This window comes from Archocentrus centrarchus, chromosome 2, assembly GCF_007364275.1.
Source record: "Archocentrus centrarchus isolate MPI-CPG fArcCen1 chromosome 2, fArcCen1, whole genome shotgun sequence".
Classification (NCBI taxonomy): domain Eukaryota; kingdom Metazoa; phylum Chordata; class Actinopteri; order Cichliformes; family Cichlidae; genus Archocentrus; species Archocentrus centrarchus.
The window spans coordinates 16,628,088-16,654,648 of NC_044347.1; the positions used below are offsets into that span (position 1 = coordinate 16,628,088).

At 48.7% G+C, this 26,561-nt stretch overlaps 19 non-coding genes across 19 annotated transcripts; 10 read left to right on the forward strand and 9 right to left on the reverse strand.

The window, feature by feature from the left end:
• Positions 1 to 7,505: 7,505 nt before the first annotated feature.
• trnae-uuc (transfer RNA glutamic acid (anticodon UUC)) lies at positions 7,506 to 7,577 on the forward strand. The gene has a single exon. It is a non-coding gene; the product is annotated as a tRNA-Glu (tRNA).
• Positions 7,578 to 8,303: 726 nt separating this feature from the next.
• On the reverse strand, positions 8,304 to 8,374 carry trnag-gcc (transfer RNA glycine (anticodon GCC)). The gene has a single exon. It is a non-coding gene; the product is annotated as a tRNA-Gly (tRNA).
• A 1,024-nt stretch (positions 8,375 to 9,398) lies between these two features.
• On the forward strand, positions 9,399 to 9,470 carry trnae-cuc (transfer RNA glutamic acid (anticodon CUC)). Its single transcript has one exon. It is a non-coding gene; the product is annotated as a tRNA-Glu (tRNA).
• A 1,637-nt stretch (positions 9,471 to 11,107) lies between these two features.
• Positions 11,108 to 11,180, reverse strand: trnam-cau (transfer RNA methionine (anticodon CAU)). Its single transcript has one exon. It is a non-coding gene; the product is annotated as a tRNA-Met (tRNA).
• Positions 11,181 to 11,305: 125 nt separating this feature from the next.
• On the forward strand, positions 11,306 to 11,377 carry trnae-uuc (transfer RNA glutamic acid (anticodon UUC)). Its single transcript has one exon. It is a non-coding gene; the product is annotated as a tRNA-Glu (tRNA).
• Positions 11,378 to 12,030: 653 nt separating this feature from the next.
• trnag-gcc (transfer RNA glycine (anticodon GCC)) lies at positions 12,031 to 12,101 on the reverse strand. The gene has a single exon. It is a non-coding gene; the product is annotated as a tRNA-Gly (tRNA).
• Positions 12,102 to 13,126: 1,025 nt separating this feature from the next.
• Positions 13,127 to 13,198, forward strand: trnae-cuc (transfer RNA glutamic acid (anticodon CUC)). Its single transcript has one exon. It is a non-coding gene; the product is annotated as a tRNA-Glu (tRNA).
• Positions 13,199 to 14,835: 1,637 nt separating this feature from the next.
• On the reverse strand, positions 14,836 to 14,908 carry trnam-cau (transfer RNA methionine (anticodon CAU)). The gene has a single exon. It is a non-coding gene; the product is annotated as a tRNA-Met (tRNA).
• A 125-nt stretch (positions 14,909 to 15,033) lies between these two features.
• Positions 15,034 to 15,105, forward strand: trnae-uuc (transfer RNA glutamic acid (anticodon UUC)). The gene has a single exon. It is a non-coding gene; the product is annotated as a tRNA-Glu (tRNA).
• A 653-nt stretch (positions 15,106 to 15,758) lies between these two features.
• trnag-gcc (transfer RNA glycine (anticodon GCC)) lies at positions 15,759 to 15,829 on the reverse strand. Its single transcript has one exon. It is a non-coding gene; the product is annotated as a tRNA-Gly (tRNA).
• A 1,025-nt stretch (positions 15,830 to 16,854) lies between these two features.
• Positions 16,855 to 16,926, forward strand: trnae-cuc (transfer RNA glutamic acid (anticodon CUC)). The gene has a single exon. It is a non-coding gene; the product is annotated as a tRNA-Glu (tRNA).
• A 2,832-nt stretch (positions 16,927 to 19,758) lies between these two features.
• trnam-cau (transfer RNA methionine (anticodon CAU)) lies at positions 19,759 to 19,831 on the reverse strand. The gene has a single exon. It is a non-coding gene; the product is annotated as a tRNA-Met (tRNA).
• Positions 19,832 to 19,956: 125 nt separating this feature from the next.
• Positions 19,957 to 20,028, forward strand: trnae-uuc (transfer RNA glutamic acid (anticodon UUC)). The gene has a single exon. It is a non-coding gene; the product is annotated as a tRNA-Glu (tRNA).
• Positions 20,029 to 20,681: 653 nt separating this feature from the next.
• Positions 20,682 to 20,752, reverse strand: trnag-gcc (transfer RNA glycine (anticodon GCC)). The gene has a single exon. It is a non-coding gene; the product is annotated as a tRNA-Gly (tRNA).
• Positions 20,753 to 21,777: 1,025 nt separating this feature from the next.
• Positions 21,778 to 21,849, forward strand: trnae-cuc (transfer RNA glutamic acid (anticodon CUC)). The gene has a single exon. It is a non-coding gene; the product is annotated as a tRNA-Glu (tRNA).
• A 1,670-nt stretch (positions 21,850 to 23,519) lies between these two features.
• trnam-cau (transfer RNA methionine (anticodon CAU)) lies at positions 23,520 to 23,592 on the reverse strand. The gene has a single exon. It is a non-coding gene; the product is annotated as a tRNA-Met (tRNA).
• A 125-nt stretch (positions 23,593 to 23,717) lies between these two features.
• trnae-uuc (transfer RNA glutamic acid (anticodon UUC)) lies at positions 23,718 to 23,789 on the forward strand. Its single transcript has one exon. It is a non-coding gene; the product is annotated as a tRNA-Glu (tRNA).
• Positions 23,790 to 24,442: 653 nt separating this feature from the next.
• trnag-gcc (transfer RNA glycine (anticodon GCC)) lies at positions 24,443 to 24,513 on the reverse strand. The gene has a single exon. It is a non-coding gene; the product is annotated as a tRNA-Gly (tRNA).
• Positions 24,514 to 25,539: 1,026 nt separating this feature from the next.
• Positions 25,540 to 25,611, forward strand: trnae-cuc (transfer RNA glutamic acid (anticodon CUC)). The gene has a single exon. It is a non-coding gene; the product is annotated as a tRNA-Glu (tRNA).
• Positions 25,612 to 26,561: the final 950 nt, after the last annotated feature.

Consider the following 26,561-nt stretch of genomic DNA (forward strand, 5'->3'; position numbering starts at 1 on the left):
CACGTTCCACTGTTAGATTTCATTTTATATACCACTAGAACACAAGAGCGTCATATTCGCTTTTTTGTGCTTATCAAGGATGATTTATTTGGTATGGGCCAGTTTCTGTACTACATCCACCATTTCAGTAAGTCTAATGTAAGCTTCTGGAATTTTAAAAATAATAATAACATCACTTGCAACATAGATATAATATGCTATACAAAATGTAGCAGGCACCTGAAAGGCAGCATGCGGCTATGGGTTGTGTTTATTTTTTTCTTCTGGGAACCCACTGTTTTGGAAGTCCTACTATATACAAACTGTTAAAATAAACAGCACTGATTGAAGACTTTAAGCCTGCTCCAAGCAAGGGCATTATCCCTCTTTTTTGTTTGTTTTGTTTTGTTTTTTTGTTACGGTTATAACTGCAATCAACTGCCTCTTTACAAATGCAAGATATTCTTGTATTTATCTTTTTTACAGGCAGGGCATAGTTTCAATCTTTTATTGCTGACAACATGCCATAAAAATAATGCTGACACAAACTAACTACCTAATCAAATAGGACCGGCTTGTTCTGCCTTTTAGGGTTCTATTCAGCAAAAGAAGCTCTCCTTTTCCATATTATACCTCCCTGTTGTGCCTGCCTTCTAGCAACAGATACTCATGTTGAATACATAAAATCAGGACTGGAGGTCTAATTAAAGTGCCGCCTATTTGAAAGAGTATAAAGGAGAAACCAAAGAGCTGAGCCACACCTGTCAAATCACTTCCAACATGTCAGTATTACAGATATCAAACACGTCATGTACACCTGTAGGGGAGGGTGAGCTCTGGGAAAGTTCCACTGTGAAGTCCAATCCCAAAAATTGCATAATGTTGACACCACAGAAAGTAAACAGATCATCAACATCCTTGACAGCCTCAAGAGTTACACTGTGTTTACATGGTAAATGGACTAGTTCTTATATAGCGCTTTTCTACTCAGTATGAGCACTCAAAGCACTTATACAACATGTTTACATTTACCCATGCATACAAGCACTTCCATGTTTACTAAGCTAAGTGCTTTTAATTGTCCAACATTCATACTCCGACGGTTGTGTCAGAGAGCAACTTGGGGTTAAGTATCTTGCCGAAGGATATGCTGGCATGTAGCCTGGAGTAGCCAGGAATTGAACCGCTGACCTTCTGATCAGTAGGTGATCTGCTCTACCTACTGAGCTACAGCCACCCCAAGGAGACATGGGACAGATGCGGACAATTTAACATAGCATGAATTAAATTGTTAAAAAGCAAGCTCATGAATATAGAATATTTCCTCCTAAACAATGCAAGGCTTTAACTCTTCTCAACTCATATTACAGCACAATGTAGAAATTACAACAACAAAAACAACTATGTAATGAGCAAATACATATAGAAATGTCACAAGCATCATCCAAACTTCCACAGATTTGACAGATTCTCTACATTTAAGTGCAAAACTGTTTTGTTTGTTTGTTTTTAAAGATTATTCAACATCTTCGTTTTAATTAATCTTCATTTTGAATAAAGATGGTATGGTTAATGCAGAAATGACATGATAGTGAAGCCAGAGTTTATTTTTTATTTAAAACAACAGCCAAGAGTGTCTTTTACAAACAAGTTTAACACAGTGTCTTTATACTCTGCACTGAAGTGCCACTGCAGCTGTCTATAATCGACGCGCATAAGAGCATGTTATTACAGGAGTATTAGAGCACACCTTAGGAGAAAAATAACCCAAGGTGCAATGATTTCAATGTAAAATCAACAACATTTCTCTTTTTCTGCACGCACATTTTTAGAGCTATTTATAAACATGTAATAACATATCATATAATTCAACTTGCAATTTAGGAAAAACATAAAATCAGATCATGTCCACTGTCACTTCCTGTACCATGTGGGAGTCTTGATCAGAAATTCCTTGTGCAGCCTGGATGGATCAGCGCAGGTCCAGAAGTACTTTTTGAAGGCTGTTTTGTAAAAAATATCTCACATAGGGCTTAAACGCACAAAATATGCTGTCCATGATGAAAGAAAAACAAAACAAATTCCACTCGATTAAATGTAGACAAATGGCTTTTTTCTTCATTTTCACAGCGCTCACAAAACGTGTATATGCTCATCAGGCTTCTCTCCTTGTTGTTTAAAAAAAAAAAAAACTGATGTTCAACATTTATTAGCTTTAAGTCCAACATGAGCTTTTCAGTTTCACTCTTAATGGCAGAGCAATGCAGACACATCAGCACACAAGTTTTTATGTGCACAAATGTGGGGATTCAACACAGTACTAAATGCTACTGTTCAGTGTCCCTTTGGCCACCTGCACATGTTATTAAAAACCTGAAATAAGCGAAACAGTCTGGTGTGGAAAACTTGTGTGCTTATTCACTGTCATGGTCCTGGGCCGTGTGCTCAGCGTTTTGTGTTCTGTTTTCACTGAGTTTTGTTATGTCCTAGTTTGTTTTGGTTTACATTTTGCTTTCCTAGTTCCCTTTGGTCCTGTCTCCCCTGCATCTGTGTTCTTGTGTCTGTTTTGTCCTTCTGTCATGTCGCAGACCTCCTGTGTTTTTGTATTGAGTTTTATTCCCAGTGTTGTGACTAGTCTACGTTTCTGTCCCATGTCTGTGTTTCTCTTTGTCTGTTTCCCCGTGCCTTGGTACTGATTTTGTTTCCTCTGTGTTCCAGTCCTCCGTGTTGTCACGTCTGTGTGTACCTTGTTAGGTTACTTCCTGTTTTATTTTGACAGTCTTGTGTTCCCTTTGTGTTTAGTTTTGCTTCCCCTGTGTTATTAGTTTCATTTGTTCCACCTGTTGTGCCCTGCTGTTTCCTCTTGCCCTAATTACCTGAGGTGTATTTAAGCCCTCAGTTTTCTTCTGTTCGTTGTTGTGTTGTTGTTGATTATCCTGGTTGTGTGTCTTCTTGTTCCCTGGTCCTTTAGTTTTAGTTCTGGCTATTGTTCCGGCCCAGTTTATTTGTACCTGTTATTTTCCCTTTTTCAATAAACTTCATTTAAGTTTTTACCACCGTTTCTGAGTCCTGCATTTGGGGTCTGCCTTTTCCTGCCTACCACAGCAACCATGACATTCACACATTCTGCAGTCCTCATTATTAACCTAATTATTTAGCTGCTCTGGACTTTCAATGAATGCAAATAATTTCTTTATCTCTGGTTTTGTGGTTATCTTTGTTATTGTCCTTTTGCATTTTAAAAGCATTTCCTCTCAAAATAAGTGTCTGTTACAGCTAAAAGTGACATTAGATTTGCATTCAGAGTAAGTCTGAAGGCTGGAAAGAAAAAAATGAGTTGAAACTGATAAATATAAATGTCTGCAAAGCCAAGAGAAGCTATGGACTCAGGTCATAAGTGAGAGTGAAGAGATGCTGCTTCTATTCACTGAAAAGAACATTTTATTTTCCTTTTTTTCTGATTAACAATACACTTCACTGTAGTTCACAATGATATGCAAAACCAGAAATAGCAGTTGCTTCTTTAGCCTTTTAGGTGCAGTCTTTTCTGGCCTTCTGTCCTCTGTCCAGTCTGTCTGGCTCAAGGTTCTTGGCATCTATGTGTGTTTAGATGACTGTAACACAAGAAAAAGAAAGTCTTAAAATAGTCCAGACACTTTCCACAGGATGGACTTTATTATTGTATCCACCTCTCATCATATGGTTCGTGTCTCATTTGTGACAGTATTTACATTTTGTCTTAGCAACGTGTAACACATAAACATCACACGAAGCATTATTAAAGGAACGGACATGCCCTCCGCTACTGACAGAATTTCCTGTTTGTAATGTGATTACCAGGCCAAAATCTATTTTGAGGATCAAAATAACACCACCTATACACTTAAAAGATGGAAATTTTTATCAAAGAATACTTTAGATTGGGCAGTAAATAGCTCTTTGATAACATAAGATAAATATACACATTTTTGCTACAAGAGAATCCTAGATGTCCTATTTTTTTAATGCATTGCCTAAAATTCATAAGAATTGTGTCCGGGATGCCCTGCTGTGTCAGGAATAGGGTCTCTTAAACAGCCTATTTTCCCAATTATTTATTTTCATATTAGACCTTTAGTGGCCCAACTGTCTTGATATGTACAGGACACATTTGATTTGGGTGGGTATGATTAAAGATATTGATTTTATGTTTAAAATTGATCTGACACAAATCCCTACTTTGTTTTTTGTTTGATTGTTTATTTTTGGCCTGCAATTATTTGCTAAGAGCTCAGCATTGAAGCTGCTTTTTGAGTGTATTCTTGTCTTTTGAGTCTTGCATCTGAGTCAACATCCTGCCTGCTGCACAGCTGTTTCTTGACATTTTCAGTTGTTTAAACTTCTACTTTTCAGCTGTTTCCCATGCTCTTGAAAATGTGTTTAGAAAATTTGTCTAGTGACCCTTAACTGTTTGCTAATTCACCCTTATTCGCCACAAGACATTTTACTAATTTGAGAGATGTGGAAATTTCTCCAAAGGAAGGCCAGTTGAATATATCATCTGCAAACAGCGTATCCTGAGGGATTAAGTGCAGAACTGTCATTGTCCTGTCTGTAGTTCTTACCAGAGGGGTTCCTAAGACATGTATGTAATTTATGGACTCCATGTAATGATTTTTAAAAGATATTCACAGACTTTTAGATGTATACTTGAGCTTTGTACTAGATATACCAGGATGTGTTATTTAAGATTATTTTCTTTCATGGGAATTCTATTTATGTCTTTTTCTGCTCAAGATTTGGCTTCATATACAGCTATTTATGTGATATTATGTTTGTACATAAAGGATTTGGTCATCTCTGTATGTGGACAAAATACACCATTTCTTTCAACACATCATTAATGTTTTTGTGTTATGATTATTGCCAGCTGTGTCCATCAGGAATTAGGTCCAGTTGGTATTATATTCTGTGTATTGGAAATGCTGAGGAAAGCCAGGTGCCCCGCTCTGTGCCGAAGTGAGGGGCAGGCAATGCCACAGTGTACGAAGGGACGCAATACGAGCACTGTATGTACAAAAAAACACAGCAACAGCGAAATTTTCAGGGTTCCAGTGTTGTGCCAAAAAGTGATTCCCGATTTTTTTTAAATGTATTATCTTTGCTTACATCAATAAATGGACTGTGGTTAACAGGATTTATGAACGGCTTATATGTCAAAAGAAGAAATGACTTGTTTTGCAAATATATTTATGATTCTGCATTATTGTATCTACATTATGATCAATCCAGTCCTTTGTGGCTACTCTTTATAGAACTGTAATGTTATATTTGTTGCAAATTCTGCAACAAAAAGCAAAAAAGATATTTTTAATGTCAAGGATAGTTTTTACCATCATCAATATATAATATATGTAAGTCACTTAGCCAAGAAGTGATTGCAGCTTCTAACTTGCGACATCGGCTTAGTTTCTCGCTTAAAATGATGTAATATCATTTATGAGAGTTACGTTTGACGCATGTTTCACAGATTTTACACTATGTATCTTATCAGGAGTCTCCAGGCGCAAGATGCCGCAAACTGGGGTGGTGGGCGAGAATTCTACCACTGAGCCACTGAATCTAAGATGGGCCAACTGGAACTGGTGGCTGACCACGGACAATAAAAATTGCAACTCTCAAGGCCAACTCAAGCTCACTGGACAAACGGGTCAGTGCGCTGGAAGCATCATACTCTGAGCTGAAACAGGCTAATGCTAATCTACACGCTAAAGCTATTGACTTAGAATCACGCAGAAGACGCAACAATACTCGTGTTATCGCTGTTCCTCAATCCGTTGACGGTCCACGTCCTACTGCTTTCTTCGTCAAACTTTTGTCACAGGTGTTTGGTGACGTGCTTTCCTCTCCGCCGGAGATAGACTGAGCTCACAGGTCGTTGGCTAACAGGCCACAACATGCTAACAGGCCAAGGGCGGTCATTATCAGGCTGCATAAGTGAAGCACGTTCCAGAAAAGGCAACTTGCAATTCTGTGGTCACCCTTTTGCCATCCAAGAGGATTATTCCCCACAGGTCCTTGAACAGCCTACAGTAGTGCTTGAGAAACTGTATGATGTAGGCCATCACCCGGTGCTGCGGTTTCCCGCCAGGCCTTTCATCTACCTGAAGCACGTTCCAGAAGAGGCAACTTGCAATTCCGTGGTCACCCTTTTGCCATCTAAGAGGATTATTCCCCACAGGTCCTTGAACAGCCTACAGTAGTGCTTGAGAAACTGTATGATGTAGGCCATCACCCAGTGCAGCGGCTTCCCGCCAGGCCTTTCATCTACCTGAAGCACGTTCCACAAGAGGCAAATTGCAATTCCGTGGTCACCCTATTGCCATCTAAGAGGATTACTCCCCACAGCTCCTTGAACAGCCTACAGTAGTGCTTGAGAAACTGTATGATGTAGGCCATCACCCAGTGCTGCGGTTTCCCACCAGGCCTTTCATCTACCTGAAGCACGTTCCAGAAGAGGCAACTTGCAATTCCGTGGCACCGTATTGCCATCTAAGCGGATTATTCCCCACAGGTCCTTGAACAGCCTACAGTAGTTCTTGAGAAACTGTATGATGTAGGCCATCACCCTGTGCTGCAGTTTCCCGCCAGGCCTTTCATCTACCTACAGCACGTTCCAGAAGAGGCAACTTGCAATTCCGTGGCACCCTATTGCCATCTAAAAGGATTATTCCCCACAGGTCCTTGAACAGCCTACAGTAGTGCTTGAGAAACTGTATGATGTAGGCCATCACCCAGTGCTGCGGTTTCCCACCAGGCCTTTCATCTACCTGAAGCACGTTCCAGAAGAGGCAACTTGCAATTCCGTGGCACCCTATTGCCATCTAAGAGGATTATTCCCAACAGATCCTTGAACAGCCTACAGTAGTTCTTGAGAAACTGTATGGTGTAGGCCATCACCCAGTGCTGCGGTTTCCCGCCAGGCCTTTTATCTCTTCTCCCAGTGAGTAGCCCTTCCTGTCACGCGGGAGCCCGGGGTTCCATTTCCCAATGGGGAGCAAATTCCTTTTTTTTTTTAACTTTCTTTTTTTGCTTAGTTTGTTTTTGTCTCTGTTTTGTTTCTTGCTGTTGTTGTTCAAGATGAAGTCTTCTTGATACAGGGTCTCAAATATCTATCATATGTGGTAGCCCTGTCCAGGGTGTAACCTGCCTCTTGCCCTATGAGAGCTGGGATAGGCCCTCCTCTGCCCCTCCCCCTCTTTTTCCTCCAAATCCCCCTCATCCTCAAAGTGGTAAAGCGGAAGAAAATGGATGGACAAGCTACATCACATACCATGAAGCAAAACACGTGCCTGGTGTGACTCTCGAACTCACGACCTTCAGTTTATGAGACTGACGCGCTGCCTACTGCGCCAACGAGGCCGACTTGCCCTCTAAACACGGATGGTTCTTCGATGCTACACAGAAAACAAGCTGACCTCAGCTTCTTGTGGTTTCTTAAAATGGGTAAGATGTCTGCTTTTGACCAGTGTGGCTGCTGTCCCAGCTCCCTGGTGGTCTAGTGGTCAGGATTTGGCGCTTTCACCGCCACGGCCCGGGTTCGATTCCCGGTCAGGGAACAAGGGTTTTAACCCTCGTTCGACGCACATGGCGAGGGTTGCGCCAGGATGACTATTAGTCATGCGATTCATCACATGAGCCAAGGCGTGAACAAAAGGCCTGCCTGGGTCATTGCCATCACAAGGGCGCAGGGTCCGATCCTTTGTGCAGACCTTGCCGTGTGACCTCGAGAGCTCACACGCGTGGCACGGGAAGACTGCACTGTAGGAGGCTGATAGCCCGCATTGTAAGCCGCCGCAGCTTACAAAACGCACCCCGTTGCCTTCTTTTCAAGGCCACCACAACCTAGATTATTGAGAACCTACGCAGACACGTTAAGCCTCCTCTAAAGCAGTGGTTCTCAAATCCAGGCCTCATGGCCCACTGTTGAGAACCTACGCAGACACGTTAAGCCTCCTCTAAAGCAGTGGTTCTCAAATCCAGGCCTCATGGCCCACTGTTCCGCAGGTTTTAGATATGTCCCTGATCCAACACACCTCCTCAGTATGCAGTCAAGTTCTCCAGAGTCCTGCTAATGACTTCTATATTTGACTCAGGTGTGTTGAAGCAGAGACACATCTAAAACCTGCGGGATTCTGGATTTGAGAACCACTGCTCTAAAGTACGCTCGCCCAAGCAATACTCTATCACATGATTTACAGAAATCTGGCATTTCATAGTGACCAAGTGTCATTTGTTCAAGAGAGGGGCCCAACGGGCAAGTTTTACAAAGCAGAAGAGTCCTATGCATTGGCCGGGAATCGAACCCGGGCCTCCCGCGTGGCAGGCGAGAATTCTACCACTGAACCACCAATGCACATGTGAAAGACAATTTCAGGCTCAATCGCGCTACTGTATAAAAGCTCTTCTCGAGAACACCTTTGCTTGAGATAGGTAAGATGCCCACATGTACAGATCTCCTGCCAGTCAGGTGCTAAGCTCTCCAAATTAGATGTCAGAGACTCATCTACCTACCTCGTTGGCAAACAAACTCAAGACAATGTCCAAACAATCAGGTCGGGACCTGTTGCCAATCAATTATCAGCCCTTGGTCATCCACCTCGAACGCAGAGTACTTCCTTAACCGCCTGGAAAAAGTGTCTTGCAAGAAATGATTAGTGTCTGGGGGAGGCACCATGAAACAAGGTGCAAGTTATGCAGCAAAACATTCAGTTTATCCATGCATCCATTTTCTTCCACCTATCTGGGGCCAGGTCGCAGGGGCAGCAGCCTAAGCAGAGAAACACAGACCTCTCTCTCCCCAGCCCCAGCCACCTCCTCCAGCTTATCCGGGGGGAACACCGAGGCTACCCAAGCTGCGGTCCGCTTGGTCTGCTGGTACCCGTCAGCTGCCTCCAAAGTCCCACAGTTCTAAACAAGCTCGATAGGACTCGTTCTTCAGCTTGGTGGCTCCCTTCACCTCCGGTGTCCACCATCTGGTTTGGAGATTACCACTACGGCAGGCACCAACCACCTTGCAGAACGCAGCCCCGTGCAGCAGCCTCAGCAACGGAGGTGCGCAAACATTCGGACTCAGTGTCCTCAGCCTCCCTCGGAATGCTGTCCAAGCTCTCCCGGAGGTGGGAGCTGAGGATCGCACCGACTGGGGCACCTGACAGGCCTTCCCAGCACACCCTCACTGTACGTTCAGGTGCGCCAGGTCATCCCTGAGCCAGCGCCTCCAAGAAGCCTGGGCACTTTGAACTCTCATTTGGCGTATGAGCCCAAACAACAGTCAAGACCCATTCCCTGGTTCCGCTGGCAAATTGCGCAATCGAATAAAACTGATACTGTGGCTGAATATACCCCTGTGTCACCCTTCAAGATAGCTGTAGCACAGCTCCCTGGTGGTCTAGTGGTCAGGATTCGGCGCTCTCACCGCCGCGGCCCGGGTTCGATTCCCGGTCAGGGAATGTGAGGCAACTTGCAATTCCGTGGGCACCCTTTTGCCATCTAAGAGGATTATTCCCCACAGGTCCTTGAACAGCCTACAGTAGTGCTTGAGAAACTGTATGATGTAGGCCATCACCCGGTGCTGCGGCTTCCCGCCAGGCCTTTCATCTACCTGAAGCACGTTCCAGAAGAGGCAACTTGCAATTCCGTGGTCACCCTATTGCCATCTAAGAGGATTATTCCCCACAGGTCCTTGAACAGCCTACAGTAGTGCTTGAGAAACTGTATGATGTAGGCCATCACCCAGTGCTGCGGCTTCCCGCCAGTCCTTTCATCTACCTGAAGCACGTTCCAGAAGAGGCAACTTGCAATTCCGTGGTCACCCTATTGCCATCTAAGAGGATTATTCCCCACAGGTCCTTGAACAGCCTACAGTAGTGCTTGAGAAACTGTATGATGTAGGCCATCACCCAGTGCTGCGGTTTCCCGCCAGGCCTTTCATCTACCTGAAGCACGTTCCAGAAGAGGCAACTTGCAATTCCGTGGCACCGTATTGCCATCTAAGCGGATTATTCCCCACAGGTCCTTGAACAGCCTACAGTAGTTCTTGAGAAACTGTATGATGTAGGCCATCACCCGGTGCTGCGGTTTCCCGCCAGGCCTTTCATCTACCTCCAGCACGTTCCAGAAGAGGCAACTTGCAATTCCGTGGCACCCTATTGCCATCTAAAAGGATTATTCCCACAGGTCCTTGAACAGCCTACAGTAGTGCTTGAGAAACTGTATGATGTAGGCCATCACCCAGTGCAGCGGCTTCCCGCCAGGCCTTTCATCTACCTGAAGCACGTTCCAGAAGAGGCAACTTGCAATTCCGTGGCACCGTATTGCCATCTAAGCGGATTATTCCCCACAGGTCCTTAAACAGCCTACAGTAGTTCTTGAGAAACTGTATGATGTAGGCCATCACCCGGTGCTGCGGTTTCCCGCCAGGCCTTTCATCTACCTCCGTGGCACCCTATTGCCATCTAAGAGGATTATTCCCCACAGGTCCTTGAACAGCCTACAGTAGTGCTTGAGAAACTGTATGATGTAGGCCATCACCCAGTGCAGCGGTTTCCCGCCAGGCCTTTCATCTACCTGAAGCGCGTTCCACAACAGGCAAATTGCAATTCCGTGGTCACCCTTTTGCCATCAAAGAGGATTACTCCCCACAGCACCTTGAACAGCCTACAGTAGTGCTTGAGAAACTGTATGATGTAGGCCATCACCCGGTGCTGCGGTTTCCCGCCAGGCCTTTTATCTCTTCTCCCAGTGAGTAGCCCTTCCTGTCACGCGGGAGCCCGGGGTTCCATTTCCCAATGGGGAGCAAATTCCTTTTTTTTTTTAACTTTCTTTTTTTGCTTAGTTTGTTTTTGTCTCTGTTTTGTTTCTTGCTGTTGTTGTTCAAGATGAAGTCTTCTTGATACAGGGTCTCAAATATCTATCATATGTGGTAGCCCTGTCCAGGGTGTAACCTGCCTCTTGCCCTATGAGAGCTGGGATAGGCTCTCCTCTGCCCCTCCCCCTCTTTTTCCTCCAACTCCCCCTCATCCTCAAAGTGGTAAAACGGAAGAAAATGGATGGACAAGCTACATCACATACCATAAAGCAAAACACATGCCTCGTGTGAGGCTCGAACTCACGACCTTCAGATTATGAGACTGACGCGCTGCCTACTGCGCCAACGAGGCCGACCTGCCCTCGAAACACGGATGGTTCTTCGATGCTACACAGAAAACAAGCTGACCTCAGCTTCTTGTGGTTTCTTAAAATGGGTAAGATGTCTGCCTTTGACCAGTGTGGCTGTTGTCCCAGCTCCCTGGTGGTCTAGTGGTCAGGATTTGGCGCTTTCACCGCCACGGCCCGGGTTCGATTCCCGGTCAGGGAACAAGGGTTTTAACCCTCGTTCGATGCACATGGCAAGGGTTGCGCCAGGATCACTATTAGTCATGCGATTCATCACATGAGCCAAAGCGTGAACAAAAGGCCTGCCTGGGTCATTGCCATCACAGGGGCGCAGGGTCCGATCCTTTGTGCAGACCTTGCCGTGTGACCTCGAGAGCTCACACGCGTGGCACGGGAAGACTGCACTGTAGGAGGCTGATAGCCCGCATTGTAAGCTGCCGCAGCTTACAAAACGCACCCCGTTGCCTTCTTTTCAAGGCCACCACAACCTAGATTATTGAGAACCTACGCAGACACGTTAAGCCTCCTCTAAAGCAGTGGTTCTCAAATCCAGGCCTCATGGCCCACTGTTCCGCAGGTTTTAGATATGTCCCTGATCCAACACACCTCCTCAGTATGCAGTCAAGTTCTCCAGAGTCCTGCTAATGACTTCTATATTTGACTCAGGTGTGTTGAAGCAGAGACACATCTAAAACCTGCGGGATTCTGGATTTGAGAACCACTGCTCTAAAGTACGCTCGCCCAAGCAATACTCTATCACATGATTTACAGAAATCTGGCATTTCATAGTGACCAAGTGTCATTTGTTCAAGAGAGGGGCCCAACGGGCAAGTTTTACAAAGCAGAAGAGTCCTATGCATTGGCCGGGAATCGAACCCGGGCCTCCCGCGTGGCAGGCGAGAATTCTACCACTGAACCACCAATGCACATGTGAAAGACAATTTCAGGCTCAAATCGCGCTACTGTATAAAAGCTCTTCTCGAGAACACCTTTGCTTGAGATAGGTAAGAGGCCCACATGTACAGATCTCCTGCCAGTCAGGTGCTAAGCTCTCCAAATTAGATGTCAGAGACTCATCTACCTACCTCGTTGGCAAACAAACTCAAGACAATGTCCAAACAATCAGGTCGGGACCTGTTGCCAATCAATTATCAGCCCTTGGTCATCCACCTCGAACGCAGAGTACTTCCTTAACCGCCTGGAAAAAGTGTCTTGCAAGAAATGATTAGTGTCTGGGGGAGGCACCATGAAACAAGGTGCAAGTTATGCAGCAAAACATTCAGTTTATCCATGCATCCATTTTCTTCCACCTATCTGGGGCCAGGTCGCAGGGGCTGCAGCCTAAGCAGAGAAACACAGACCTCTCTCTCCCCAGCCCCAGCCACCTCCTCCAGCTTATCCGGGGGGAACACCGAGGCCACCCAAGCTGCGGTCCGCTTGGTCTGCTGGTACCCGTCAGCTGCCTCCAAAGTCCCACAGTTCTAAACAAGCTCGATAGGACTCGTTCTTCAGCTTGGTGGCTCCCTTCACCTCCGGTGTCCACCATCTGGTTTGGAGATTACCACTACGGCAGGCACCAACCACCTTGCAGAACGCAGCCCCGTGCAGCAGCCTCAGCAACGGAGGTGCGCAAACATTCGGACTCAGTGTCCTCAGCCTCCCTCGGAATGCTGTCCAAGCTCTCCCGGAGGTGGGAGCTGAGGATCGCACCGACTGGGGCACCTGACAGGCCTTCCCAGCACACCCTCACTGTACGTTCAGGTGCGCCAGGTCATCCCTGAGCCAGCGCCTCCAAGAAGCCTGGGCACTTTGAACTCTCATTTGGCGTATGAGCCCAAACAACAGTCAAGACCCATTCCCTGGTTCCGCTGGCAAATTGCGCAATCGAATAAAACTGATACTGTGGCTGAATATACCCCTGTGTCACCCTTCAAGATAGCTGTAGCACAGCTCCCTGGTGGTCTAGTGGTCAGGATTCGGCGCTCTCACCGCCGCGGCCCGGGTTCGATTCCCGGTCAGGGAATGTGAGGCAACTTGCAATTCCGTGGGCACCCTATTGCCATCTAAGAGGATTATTCCCCACAGGTCCTTGAACAGCCTACAGTAGTGCTTGAGAAACTGTATGATGTAGGCCATCACCCGGTGCTGCGGTTTCCCGCCAGGCCTTTCATCTACCTGAAGCACGTTCCAGAAGAGGCAACTTGCAATTCCGTGGTCACCCTATTGCCATCTAAGAGGATTATTCCCCACAGGTCCTTGAACAGCCTACAGTAGTGCTTGAGAAACTGTATGATGTAGGCCATCACCCAGTGCTGCGGCTTCCCGCCAGGCCTTTCATCTACCTGAAGCACGTTCCAGAAGAGGCAACTTGCAATTCCGTGGTCACCCTATTGCCATCTAAGAGGATTATTCCCCACAGGTCCTTGAACAGCCTACAGTAGTGCTTGAGAAACTGTATGATGTAGGCCATCACCCGGTGCTGCGGTTTCCCGCCAGGCCTTTCATCTACCTGAAGCACGTTCCAGAAGAGGCAACTTGCAATTCCGTGGCACCGTATTGCCATCTAAGCGGATTATTCCCCACAGGTCCTTGAACAGCCTACAGTAGTTCTTGAGAAACTGTATGATGTAGGCCATCACCCGGTGCTGCGGTTTCCCGCCAGGCCTTTCATCTACCTACAGCACGTTCCAGAAGAGGCAACTTGCAATTCCGTGGCACCCTATTGCCATCTAAAAGGATTATTCCCACAGGTCCTTGAACAGCCTACAGTAGTGCTTGAGAAACTGTATGATGTAGGCCATCACCCAGTGCAGCGGCTTCCCGCCAGGCCTTTCATCTACCTGAAGCACGTTCCAGAAGAGGCAACTTGCAATTCCGTGGCACCGTATTGCCATCTAAGCGGATTATTCCCCACAGGTCCTTAAACAGCCTACAGTAGTTCTTGAGAAACTGTATGATGTAGGCCATCACCCGGTGCTGCGGTTTCCCGCCAGGCCTTTCATCTACCTCCGTGGCACCCTATTGCCATCTAAGAGGATTATTCCCCACAGGTCCTTGAACAGCCTACAGTAGTGCTTGAGAAACTGTATGATGTAGGCCATCACCCAGTGCAGCGGTTTCCCGCCAGGCCTTTCATCTACCTGAAGCGCGTTCCACAACAGGCAAATTGCAATTCCGTGGTCACCCTTTTGCCATCAAAGAGGATTACTCCCCACAGCACCTTGAACAGCCTACAGTAGTGCTTGAGAAACTGTATGATGTAGGCCATCACCCGGTGCTGCGGTTTCCCGCCAGGCCTTTTATCTCTTCTCCCAGTGAGTAGCCCTTCCTGTCACGCGGGAGCCCGGGGTTCCATTTCCCAATGGGGAGCAAATTCCTTTTTTTTTTTAACTTTCTTTTTTTGCTTAGTTTGTTTTTGTCTCTGTTTTGTTTCTTGCTGTTGTTGTTCAAGATGAAGTCTTCTTGATACAGGGTCTCAAATATCTATCATATGTGGTAGCCCTGTCCAGGGTGTAACCTGCCTCTTGCCCTATGAGAGCTGGGATAGGCTCTCCTCTGCCCCTCCCCCTCTTTTTCCTCCAACTCCCCCTCATCCTCAAAGTGGTAAAACGGAAGAAAATGGATGGACAAGCTACATCACATACCATAAAGCAAAACACATGCCTCGTGTGAGGCTCGAACTCACGACCTTCAGATTATGAGACTGACGCGCTGCCTACTGCGCCAACGAGGCCGACCTGCCCTCGAAACACGGATGGTTCTTCGATGCTACACAGAAAACAAGCTGACCTCAGCTTCTTGTGGTTTCTTAAAATGGGTAAGATGTCTGCCTTTGACCAGTGTGGCTGTTGTCCCAGCTCCCTGGTGGTCTAGTGGTCAGGATTTGGCGCTTTCACCGCCACGGCCCGGGTTCGATTCCCGGTCAGGGAACAAGGGTTTTAACCCTCGTTCGATGCACATGGCAAGGGTTGCGCCAGGATCACTATTAGTCATGCGATTCATCACATGAGCCAAAGCGTGAACAAAAGGCCTGCCTGGGTCATTGCCATCACAGGGGCGCAGGGTCCGATCCTTTGTGCAGACCTTGCCGTGTGACCTCGAGAGCTCACACGCGTGGCACGGGAAGACTGCACTGTAGGAGGCTGATAGCCCGCATTGTAAGCTGCCGCAGCTTACAAAACGCACCCCGTTGCCTTCTTTTCAAGGCCACCACAACCTAGATTATTGAGAACCTACGCAGACACGTTAAGCCTCCTCTAAAGCAGTGGTTCTCAAATCCAGGCCTCATGGCCCACTGTTCCGCAGGTTTTAGATATGTCCCTGATCCAACACACCTCCTCAGTATGCAGTCAAGTTCTCCAGAGTCCTGCTAATGACTTCTATATTTGACTCAGGTGTGTTGAAGCAGAGACACATCTAAAACCTGCGGGATTCTGTATTTGATAACCACTGCTCTAAAGTACGCTCGCCCAAGCAATACTCTATCACATGATTTACAGAAATCTGGCATTTCATAGTGACCAAGTGTCATTTGTTCAAGAGAGGGGCCCAACGGGCAAGTTTTACAAAGCAGAAGAGTCCTATGCATTGGCCGGGAATCGAACCCGGGCCTCCCGCGTGGCAGGCGAGAATTCTACCACTGAACCACCAATGCACATGTGAAAGACAATTTCAGGCTCAAATCGCGCTACTGTATAAAAGCTCTTCTCGAGAACACCTTTGCTTGAGATAGGTAAGATGCCCACATGTACAGATCTCCTGCCAGTCAGGTGCTAAGCTCTCCAAATTAGATGTCAGAGACTCATCTACCTACCTCGTTGGCAAACAAACTCAAGACAATGTCCAAACAATCAGGTCGGGACCTGTTGCCAATCAATTATCAGCCCTTGGTCATCCACCTCGAACGCAGAGTACTTCCTTAACCGCCTGGAAAAAGTGTCTTGCAAGAAATGATTAGTGTCTGGGGGAGGCACCATGAAACAAGGTGCAAGTTATGCAGCAAAACATTCAGTTTATCCATGCATCCATTTTCTTCCACCTATCTGGGGCCAGGTCGCAGGGGCAGCAGCCTAAGCAGAGAAACACAGACCTCTCTCTCCCCAGCCCCAGCCACCTCCTCCAGCTTATCCGGGGGGAACACCGAGGCTACCCAAGCTGCGGTCCGCTTGGTCTGCTGGTACCCGTCAGCTGCCTCCAAAGTCCCACAGTTCTAAACAAGCTCGATAGGACTCGTTCTTCAGCTTGGTGGCTCCCTTCACCTCCGGTGTCCACCATCTGGTTTGGAGATTACCACTACGGCAGGCACCAACCACCTTGCAGAACGCAGCCCCGTGCAGCAGCCTCAGCAACGGAGGTGCGCAAACATTCGGACTCAGTGTCCTCAGCCTCCCTCGGAATGCTGTCCAAGCTCTCCCGGAGGTGGGAGCTGAGGATCGCACCGACTGGGGCACCTGACAGGCCTTCCCAGCACACCCTCACTGTACGTTCAGGTGCGCCAGGTCATCCCTGAGCCAGCGCCTCCAAGAAGCCTGGGCACTTTGAACTCTCATTTGGCGTATGAGCCCAAACAACAGTCAAGACCCATTCCCTGGTTCCGCTGGCAAATTGCGCAATCGAATAAAACTGATACTGTGGCTGAATATACCCCTGTGTCACCCTTCAAGATAGCTGTAGCACAGCTCCCTGGTGGTCTAGTGGTCAGGATTCGGCGCTCTCACCGCCGCGGCCCGGGTTCGATTCCCGGTCAGGGAATGTGAGGCAACTTGCAATTCCGTGGGCACCCTATTGCCATCTAAGAGGATTATTCCCCACAGGTCCTTGAACAGCCTACAGTAGTGCTTGAGAAACTGTATGATGTAGGCCATCACCCGGTGCTGCGGTTTCCCGCCAGGCCTTTCATCTACCTGAAGCACGTTCCAGAAGAGGCAACTTGCAATTCCGTGGTCACCCTATTGCCATCTAAGAGGATTATTCCCCACAGGTCCTTGAACAGCCTACAGTAGTGCTTGAGAAACTGTATGATGTAGGCCATCACCCGGTGCTGCGGCTTCCCGCCAGGCCTTTCATCTACCTGAAGCACGTTCCAGAAGAGGCAACTTGCAATTCCGTGGTCACCCTATTGCCATCTAAGAGGATTATTCCCCACAGGTCCTTGAACAGCCTACAGTAGTGCTTGAGAAACTGTATGATGTAGGCCATCACCCAGTGCTGCGGTTTCCCGCCAGGCCTTTCATCTACCTGAAGCACGTTCCAGAAGAGGCAACTTGCAATTCCGTGGCACCCTATTGCCATCTAAGAGGATTATTCCCCACAGGTCCTTGAACAGCCTACAGTAGTGCTTGAGAAACTGTATGATGTAGGCCATCACCCGGTGCTGCGGTTTCCCGCCAGGCCTTTCATCTACCTGACAGCACGTTCCAGAAGAGGCAACTTGCAATTCCGTGGCACCCTATTGCCATCTAAGAGGATTATTCCCACAGGTCCTTGAACAGCCTACAGTAGTGCTTGAGAAACTGTATGATGTAGGCCATCACCCAGGTGCTGCGGTTTCCCGCCAGGCCTTTCATCTACCTGAAGCACGTTCCAGAAGAGGCAACTTGCAATTCCGTGGCACCCTATTGCCATCTAAGAGGATTATTCCCCACAGGTCCTTGAACAGCCTACAGTAGTTCTTGAGAAACTGTATGATGTAGGCCATCACCCGGTGCTGCGGTTTCCCGCCAGGCCTTTCATCTACCTGAAGCACGTTCCAGAAGAGGCAACTTGCAATTCCGTGGCACCCTATTGCCATCTAAGAGGATTATTCCCACAGGTCCTTGAACAGCCTACAGTAGTGCTTGAGAAACTGTATGATGTAGGCCATCACCCGGTGCTGCGGTTTCCCGCCAGGCCTTTCATCTACCTGAAGCACGTTCCAGAAGAGGCAACTTGCAATTCCGTGGTCACCCTATTGCCATCTAAGAGGATTATTCCCCACAGGTCCTTGAACAGCCTACAGTAGTGCTTGAGAAACTGTATGATGTAGGCCATCACCCGGTGCTGCGGCTTCCCGCCAGGCCTTTCATCTACCTGAAGCACGTTCCAGAAGAGGCAACTTGCAATTCCGTGGTCACCCTATTGCCATCTAAGAGGATTATTCCCCACAGGTCCTTGAACAGCCTACAGTAGTGCTTGAGAAACTGTAAGATGTAGGCCATCACCCAGTGCTGCGGTTTCCCACCAGGCCTTTCATCTACCTGAAGCACGTTCCAGAAGAGGCAACTTGCAATTCCGTGGTCACCCTATTGCCATCTAAGAGGATTATTCCCCACAGGTCCTTGAACAGCCTACAGTAGTGCTTGAGAAACTGTATGATGTAGGCCATCACCCCGTGCTGCGGTTTCCCGCCAGGCCTTTCATCTACCTAAGCACGTTCCAGAAGAGGCAAATTGCAATTCCGTGGCACCCTATTGCCATCTAAGAGGATTATTCCCACAGGTCCTTGAACAGCCTACAGTAGTGCTTGAGAAACTGTATGATGTAGGCCATCACCCAGTGCTGCGGTTTCCCGCCAGGCCTTTCATCAACCTGAAGCACGTTCCAGAAGAGGCAACTTGCAATTCCGTGGTCACCCTATTGCCATCTAAGAGGATTATTCCCCACAGGTCCTTGAACAGCCTACAGTAGTGCTTGAGAAACTGTATGATGTAGGCCATCACCCGGTGCTGCGGCTTCCCGCCAGGCCTTTCATCTACCTGAAGCACGTTCCAGAAGAGGCAACTTGCAATTCCGTGGCACCGTATTGCCATCTAAGCGGATTATTCCCACAGGTCCTTGAACAGCCTACAGTAGTTCTTGAGAAACTGTATGATGTAGGCCATCACCCGGTGCTGCGGTTTCCCGCCAGGCCTTTCATCTACCTACAGCACGTTCCAGAAGAGGCAACTTGCAATTCCGTGGCACCCTATTGCCATCTAAGAGGATTATTCCCACAGGTCCTTGAACAGCCTACAGTAGTGCTTGAGAAACTGTATGATGTAGGCCATCACCCAGTGCAGCGGCTTCCCGCCAGGCCTTTCATCTACCTGAAGCACGTTCCACAAGAGGCAATTTGCAATTCCGTGGTCACCCTATTGCCATCTAAGAGGATTACTCCCCACAGCTCCTTGAACAGCCTACAGTAGTGCTTGAGAAACTGTATGATGTAGGCCATCACCCGGTGCTGCGGTTTCCCGCCAGGCCTTTTATCTCTTCTCCCAGTGAGTAGCCCTTCCTGTCACGCGGGAGCCCGGGGTTCCATTTCCCAATGGGGAGCAAATTACTTTTTTTTTTTAACTTTCTTTTTTTGCTTAGTTTGTTTTTGTCTCTGTTTTGTTTCTTGCTGTTGTTGTTCAAGATGAAGTCTTCTTGATACAGGGTCTCAAATATCTATCATATGTGGTAGCCCTGTCCAGGGTGTAACCTGCCTCTTGCCCTATGAGAGCTGGGATAGGCTCTCCTCTGCCCCTCCCCCTCTTTTTCCTCCAACTCCCCCTCATCCTCAAAGTGGTAAAACGGAAGAAAATGGATGGACAAGCTACATCACATACCATAAAGCAAAACACATGCCTCGTGTGAGGCTCGAACTCACGACCTTCAGATTATGAGACTGACGCGCTGCCTACTGCGCCAACGAGGCCGACCTGCCCTCTAAACACGGATGGTTCTTCGATGCTACACAGAAAACAAGCTGACCTCAGCTTCTTGTGGTTTCTTAAAATGGGTAAGATGTCTGCCTTTGACCAGTGTGGCTGTTGTCCCAGCTCCCTGGTGGTCTAGTGGTCAGGATTTGGCGCTTTCACCGCCACGGCCCGGGTTCGATTCCCGGTCAGGGAACAAGGGTTTTAACCCTCGTTCGATGCACATGGCAAGGGTTGCGCCAGGATCACTATTAGTCATGCGATTCATCACATGAGCCAAAGCGTGAACAAAAGGCCTGCCTGGGTCATTGCCATCACAGGGGCGCAGGGTCCGATCCTTTGTGCAGACCTTGCCGTGTGACCTCGAGAGCTCACACGCGTGGCACGGGAAGACTGCACTGTAGGAGGCTGATAGCCCGCATTGTAAGCTGCCGCAGCTTACAAGACACACCCCGTTGCCTTCTTTTCAAGGCCACCACAACCTAGATTATTGAGAACCTACGCAGACACGTTAAGCCTCCTCTAAAGCAGTGGTTCTCAAATCCAGGCCTCATGGCCCACTGTTCCGCAGGTTTTAGATATGTCCCTGATCCAACACACCTCCTCAGTATGCAGTCAAGTTCTCCAGAGTCCTGCTAATGACTTCTATATTTGACTCAGGTGTGTTGAAGCAGAGACACATCTAAAACCTGCGGGATTCTGGATTTGAGAACCACTGCTCTAAAGTACGCTCGCCCAAGCAATACTCTATCACATGATTTACAGAAATCTGGCATTTCATAGTGACCAAGTGTCATTTGTTCAAGAGAGGGGCCCAACGGGCAAGTTTTACAAAGCAGAAGAGTCCTATGCATTGGCCGGGAATCGAACCCGGGCCTCCCGCGTGGCAGGCGAGAATTCTACCACTGAACCACCAATGCACATGTGAAAGACAATTTCAGGCTCAAATCGCGCTACTGTATAAAAGCTCTTCTCGAGAACACCTTTGCTTGAGATAGGTAAGATGCCCACATGTACAGATCTCCTGCCAGTCAGGTGCTAAGCTCTCCAAATTAGATGTCAGAGACTCATCTACCTACCTCGTTGGCAAACAAACTCAAGACAATGTCCAAACAATCAGGTCGGGACCTGTTGCCAATCAATTATCAGCCCTTGGTCATCCACCTCGAACGCAGAGTACTTCCTTAACCGCCTGGAAAAAGTGTCTTGCAAGAAATGATTAGTGTCTGGGGGAGGCACCATGAAACAAGGTGCAAGTTATGCAGCAAAACATTCAGTTTATCCATGCATCCATTTTCTTCCACCTATCTGGGGCCAGGTCGCAGGGGCAGCAGCCTAAGCAGAGAAACACAGACCTCTCTCTCCCCAGCCCCAGCCACCTCCTCCAGCTTATCCGGGGGGAACACCGAGGCTACCCAAGCTGCGGTCCGCTTGGTCTGCTGGTACCCGTCAGCTGCCTCCAAAGTCCCACAGTTCTAAACAAGCTCGATAGGACTCGTTCTTCAGCTTGGTGGCTCCCTTCACCTCCGGTGTCCACCATCTGGTTTGGAGATTACCACTACGGCAGGCACCAACCACCTTGCAGAACGCAGCCCCGTGCAGCAGCCTCAGCAACGGAGGTGCGCAAACATTCGGACTCAGTGTCCTCAGCCTCCCTCGGAATGCTGTCCAAGCTCTCCCGGAGGTGGGAGCTGAGGATCGCACCGACTGGGGCACCTGACAGGCCTTCCCAGCACACCCTCACTGTACGTTCAGGTGCGCCAGGTCATCCCTGAGCCAGCGCCTCCAAGAAGCCTGGGCACTTTGAACTCTCATTTGGCGTATGAGCCCAAACAACAGTCAAGACCCATTCCCTGGTTCCGCTGGCAAATTGCGCAATCGAATAAAACTGATACTGTGGCTGAATATACCCCTGTGTCACCCTTCAAGATAGCTGTAGCACAGCTCCCTGGTGGTCTAGTGGTCAGGATTCGGCGCTCTCACCGCCGCGGCCCGGGTTCGATTCCCGGTCAGGGAATGTGAGGCAACTTGCAATTCCGTGGGCACCCTTTTGCCATCTAAGAGGATTATTCCCCACAGGTCCTTGAACAGCCTACAGTAGTGCTTGAGAAACTGTATGATGTAGGCCATCACCCGGTGCTGCGGTTTCCCGCCAGGCCTTTCATCTACCTGAAGCACGTTCCAGAAGAGGCAACTTGCAATTCCGTGGTCACCCTATTGCCATCTAAGAGGATTATTCCCCACAGGTCCTTGAACAGCCTACAGTAGTGCTTGAGAAACTGTATGATGTAGGCCATCACCCGGTGCTGCGGCTTCCCGCCAGGCCTTTCATCTACCTGAAGCACGTTCCAGAAGAGGCAACTTGCAATTCCGTGGTCACCCTATTGCCATCTAAGAGGATTACTCCCCACAGCTCCTTGAACAGCCTACAGTAGTGCTTGAGAAACTGTATGATGTAGGCCATCACCCAGTGCTGCGGTTTCCCGCCAGGCCTTTCATCTACCTGAAGCACGTTCCAGAAGAGGCAACTTGCAATTCCGTGGCACCGTATTGCCATCTAAGAGGATTATTCCCCACAGGTCCTTGAACAGCCTACAGTAGTTCTTGAGAAACTGTATGATGTAGGCCATCACCCGGTGCTGCGGTTTCCCGCCAGGCCTTTCATCTACCTACAGCACGTTCCAGAAGAGGCAACTTGCAATTCCGTGGCACCCTATTGCCATCTAAGAGGATTATTCCCACAGGTCCTTGAACAGCCTACAGTAGTGCTTGAGAAACTGTATGATGTAGGCCATCACCCAGTGCAGCGGCTTACCCGCCAGGCCTTTCATCTACCTGAAGCACGTTCCACAAGAGGCAATTTGCAATTCCGTGGTCACCCTATTGCCATCTAAGAGGATTATTCCCCACAGGTCCTTGAACAGCCTACAGTAGTGCTTGAGAAACTGTATGATGTAGGCCATCACCCGGTGCTGCGGTTTCCCACCAGGCCTTTCATCTACCTGAAGCACGTTCCAGAAGAGGCAACTTGCAATTCCGTGGCACCCTATTGCCATCTAAGAGGATTATTCTCAACGGGTCCTTGAACAGCCTACAGTAGTTCTTGAGAAACTGTATGGTGTAGGCCATCACCCGGTGCTGCGGTTTCCCGCCAGGCCTTTCATCTACCTACAGCACGTTCCAGAAGAGTCAACTTGCAATTCCGTGGCACCCTATTGCCATCTAAGAGGATTATTCCCCACAGGTCCTTGAACAGCCTACAGTAGTGCTTGAGAAACTGTATGATGTAGGCCATCACCCGGTGCTGCGGTTTCCCGCCAGGCCTTTTATCTCTTCTCCCAGTGAGTAGCCCTTCCTGTCACGCGGGAGCCCGGGGTTCCATTTCCCAATGGGGAGCAAATTCCTTTTTTTTTTTAACTTTCTTTTTTTGCTTAGTTTGTTTTTGTCTCTGTTTTGTTTCTTGCTGTTGTTGTTCAAGATGAAGTCTTCTTGATACAGGGTCTCAAATATCTATCATATGTGGTAGCCCTGTCCAGGGTGTAACCTGCCTCTTGCCCTATGAGAGCTGGGATAGGCTCTCCTCTGCCCCTCCCCCTCTTTTTCCTCCAACTCCCCCTCATCCTCAAAGTGGTAAAACGGAAGAAAATGGATGGACAAGCTACATCACATACCATAAAGCAAAACACATGCCTCGTGTGAGGCTCGAACTCACGACCTTCAGATTATGAGACTGACGCGCTGCCTACTGCGCCAACGAGGCCGACCTGCCCTCGAAACACGGATGGTTCTTCGATGCTACACAGAAAACAAGCTGACCTCAGCTTCTTGTGGTTTCTTAAAATGGGTAAGATGTCTGCCTTTGACCAGTGTGGCTGTTGTCCCAGCTCCCTGGTGGTCTAGTGGTCAGGATTTGGCGCTTTCACCGCCACGGCCCGGGTTCGATTCCCGGTCAGGGAACAAGGGTTTTAACCCTCGTTCGATGCACATGGCAAGGGTTGCGCCAGGATCACTATTAGTCATGCGATTCATCACATGAGCCAAAGCGTGAACAAAAGGCCTGCCTGGGTCATTGCCATCACAGGGGCGCAGGGTCCGATCCTTTGTGCAGACCTTGCCGTGTGACCTCGAGAGCTCACACGCGTGGCACGGGAAGACTGCACTGTAGGAGGCTGATAGCCCGCATTGTAAGCTGCCGCAGCTTACAAGACGCACCCCGTTGCCTTCTTTTCAAGGCCACCACAACCTAGATTATTGAGAACCTACGCAGACACGTTAAGCCTCCTCTAAAGCAGTGGTTCTCAAATCCAGGCCTCATGGCCCACTGTTCCGCAGGTTTTAGATATGTCCCTGATCCAACACACCTCCTCAGTATGCAGTCAAGTTCTCCAGAGTCCTGCTAATGACTTCTATATTTGACTCAGGTGTGTTGAAGCAGAGACACATCTAAAACCTGCGGGATTCTGGATTTGAGAACCACTGCTCTAAAGTACGCTCGCCCAAGCAATACTCTATCACATGATTTACAGAAATCTGGCATTTCATAGTGACCAAGTGTCATTTGTTCAAGAGAGGGGCCCAACGGGCAAGTTTTACAAAGCAGAAGAGTCCTATGCATTGGCCGGGAATCGAACCCGGGCCTCCCGCGTGGCAGGCGAGAATTCTACCACTGAACCACCAATGCACATGTGAAAGACAATTTCAGGCTCAAATCGCGCTACTGTATAAAAGCTCTTCTCGAGAACACCTTTGCTTGAGATAGGTAAGATGCCCACATGTACAGATCTCCTGCCAGTCAGGTGCTAAGCTCTCCAAATTAGATGTCAGAGACTCATCTACCTACCTCGTTGGCAAACAAACTCAAGACAATGTCCAAACAATCAGGTCGGGACCTGTTGCCAATCAATTATCAGCCCTTGGTCATCCACCTCGAACGCAGAGTACTTCCTTAACCGCCTGGAAAAAGTGTCTTGCAAGAAATGATTAGTGTCTGGGGGAGGCACCATGAAACAAGGTGCAAGTTATGCAGCAAAACATTCAGTTTATCCATGCATCCATTTTCTTCCACCTATCTGGGGCCAGGTCGCAGGGGCAGCAGCCTAAGCAGAGAAACACAGACCTCTCTCTCCCCAGCCCCAGCCACCTCCTCCAGCTTATCCGGGGGGAACACCGAGGCTACCCAAGCTGCGGTCCGCTTGGTCTGCTGGTACCCGTCAGCTGCCTCCAAAGTCCCACAGTTCTAAACAAGCTCGATAGGACTCGTTCTTCAGCTTGGTGGCTCCCTTCACCTCCGGTGTCCACCATCTGGTTTGGAGATTACCACTACGGCAGGCACCAACCACCTTGCAGAACGCAGCCCCGTGCAGCAGCCTCAGCAACGGAGGTGCGCAAACATTCGGACTCAGTGTCCTCAGCCTCCCTCGGAATGCTGTCCAAGCTCTCCCGGAGGTGGGAGCTGAGGATCGCACCGACTGGGGCACCTGACAGGCCTTCCCAGCACACCCTCACTGTACGTTCAGGTGCGCCAGGTCATCCCTGAGCCAGCGCCTCCAAGAAGCCTGGGCACTTTGAACTCTCATTTGGCGTATGAGCCCAAACAACAGTCAAGACCCATTCCCTGGTTCCGCTGGCAAATTGCGCAAATCGAATAAAACTGATACTGTGGCTGAATATACCCCTGTGTCACCCTTCAAGATAGCTGTAGCACAGCTCCCTGGTGGTCTAGTGGTCAGGATTCGGCGCTCTCACCGCCGCGGCCCGGGTTCGATTCCCGGTCAGGGAATGTGAGGCAACTTGCAATTCCGTGGGCACCCTATTGCCATCTAAGAGGATTATTCCCCACAGGTCCTTGAACAGCCTACAGTAGTGCTTGAGAAACTGTATGATGTAGGCCATCACCGGTGCTGCGGTTTCCCGCCAGGCCTTTCATCTACCTGAAGCACGTTCCAGAAGAGGCAACTTGCAATTCCGGGGTCACCCTATTGCCATCTAAGAGGATTATTCCCACAGGTCCATTGAACAGCCTACAGTAGTGCTTGAGAAACTGTATGATGTAGGCCATCCACCCGGTGCTGGCGGTTTCCCGCCAGGCTTTCATCTACCTGAAGCACGTTCCAGAAGAGTCAACTTGCAATTCGTGGCACCCTATTGCCATCTAAGAGGATTATTCCCCAGCGTCTTGAACAGCCTACAGTAGTGCTTGAGAAACTGTATGATGTAGGCCATCACCAGTGCATGCGGTTCCCGCCAGGCCTTTCATCTACCTGAAAGCACGTTTCCACAAGAGGGCACTTTGCAATTCCGTGGGCACCCTATTGCCATCTAAGAGGATTACTCCCCACAGCTCCTTGAACAGCCTACAGTAGTGCTTGAGAAACTGTATGATGTAGGCCATCACCCGGTGCTGCGGTTTCCCACCAGGCCTTTCATCTACCTGACAGCCCGTTCCAGAAGAGGCAACTTGCAATTCCGTGGTCACCCTATTGCCATCTAAGAGGATTATTCCCACAGGTCCTTGAACAGCCTACAGTAGTTCTTGAGAAACTGTGTGGTGTAGGCCATCACCCGGTGCTGCGGTTTCCCGCCAGGCCTTTCATCTACCTCCGTGGCACCCTATTGCCATCTAAGAGGATTATTCCCCACAGGTCCTTGAACAGCCTACAGTAGTGCTTGAGAAACTGTATGATGTAGGCCATCACCCGGTGCTGCGGTTTCCCGCCAGGCCTTTCATCT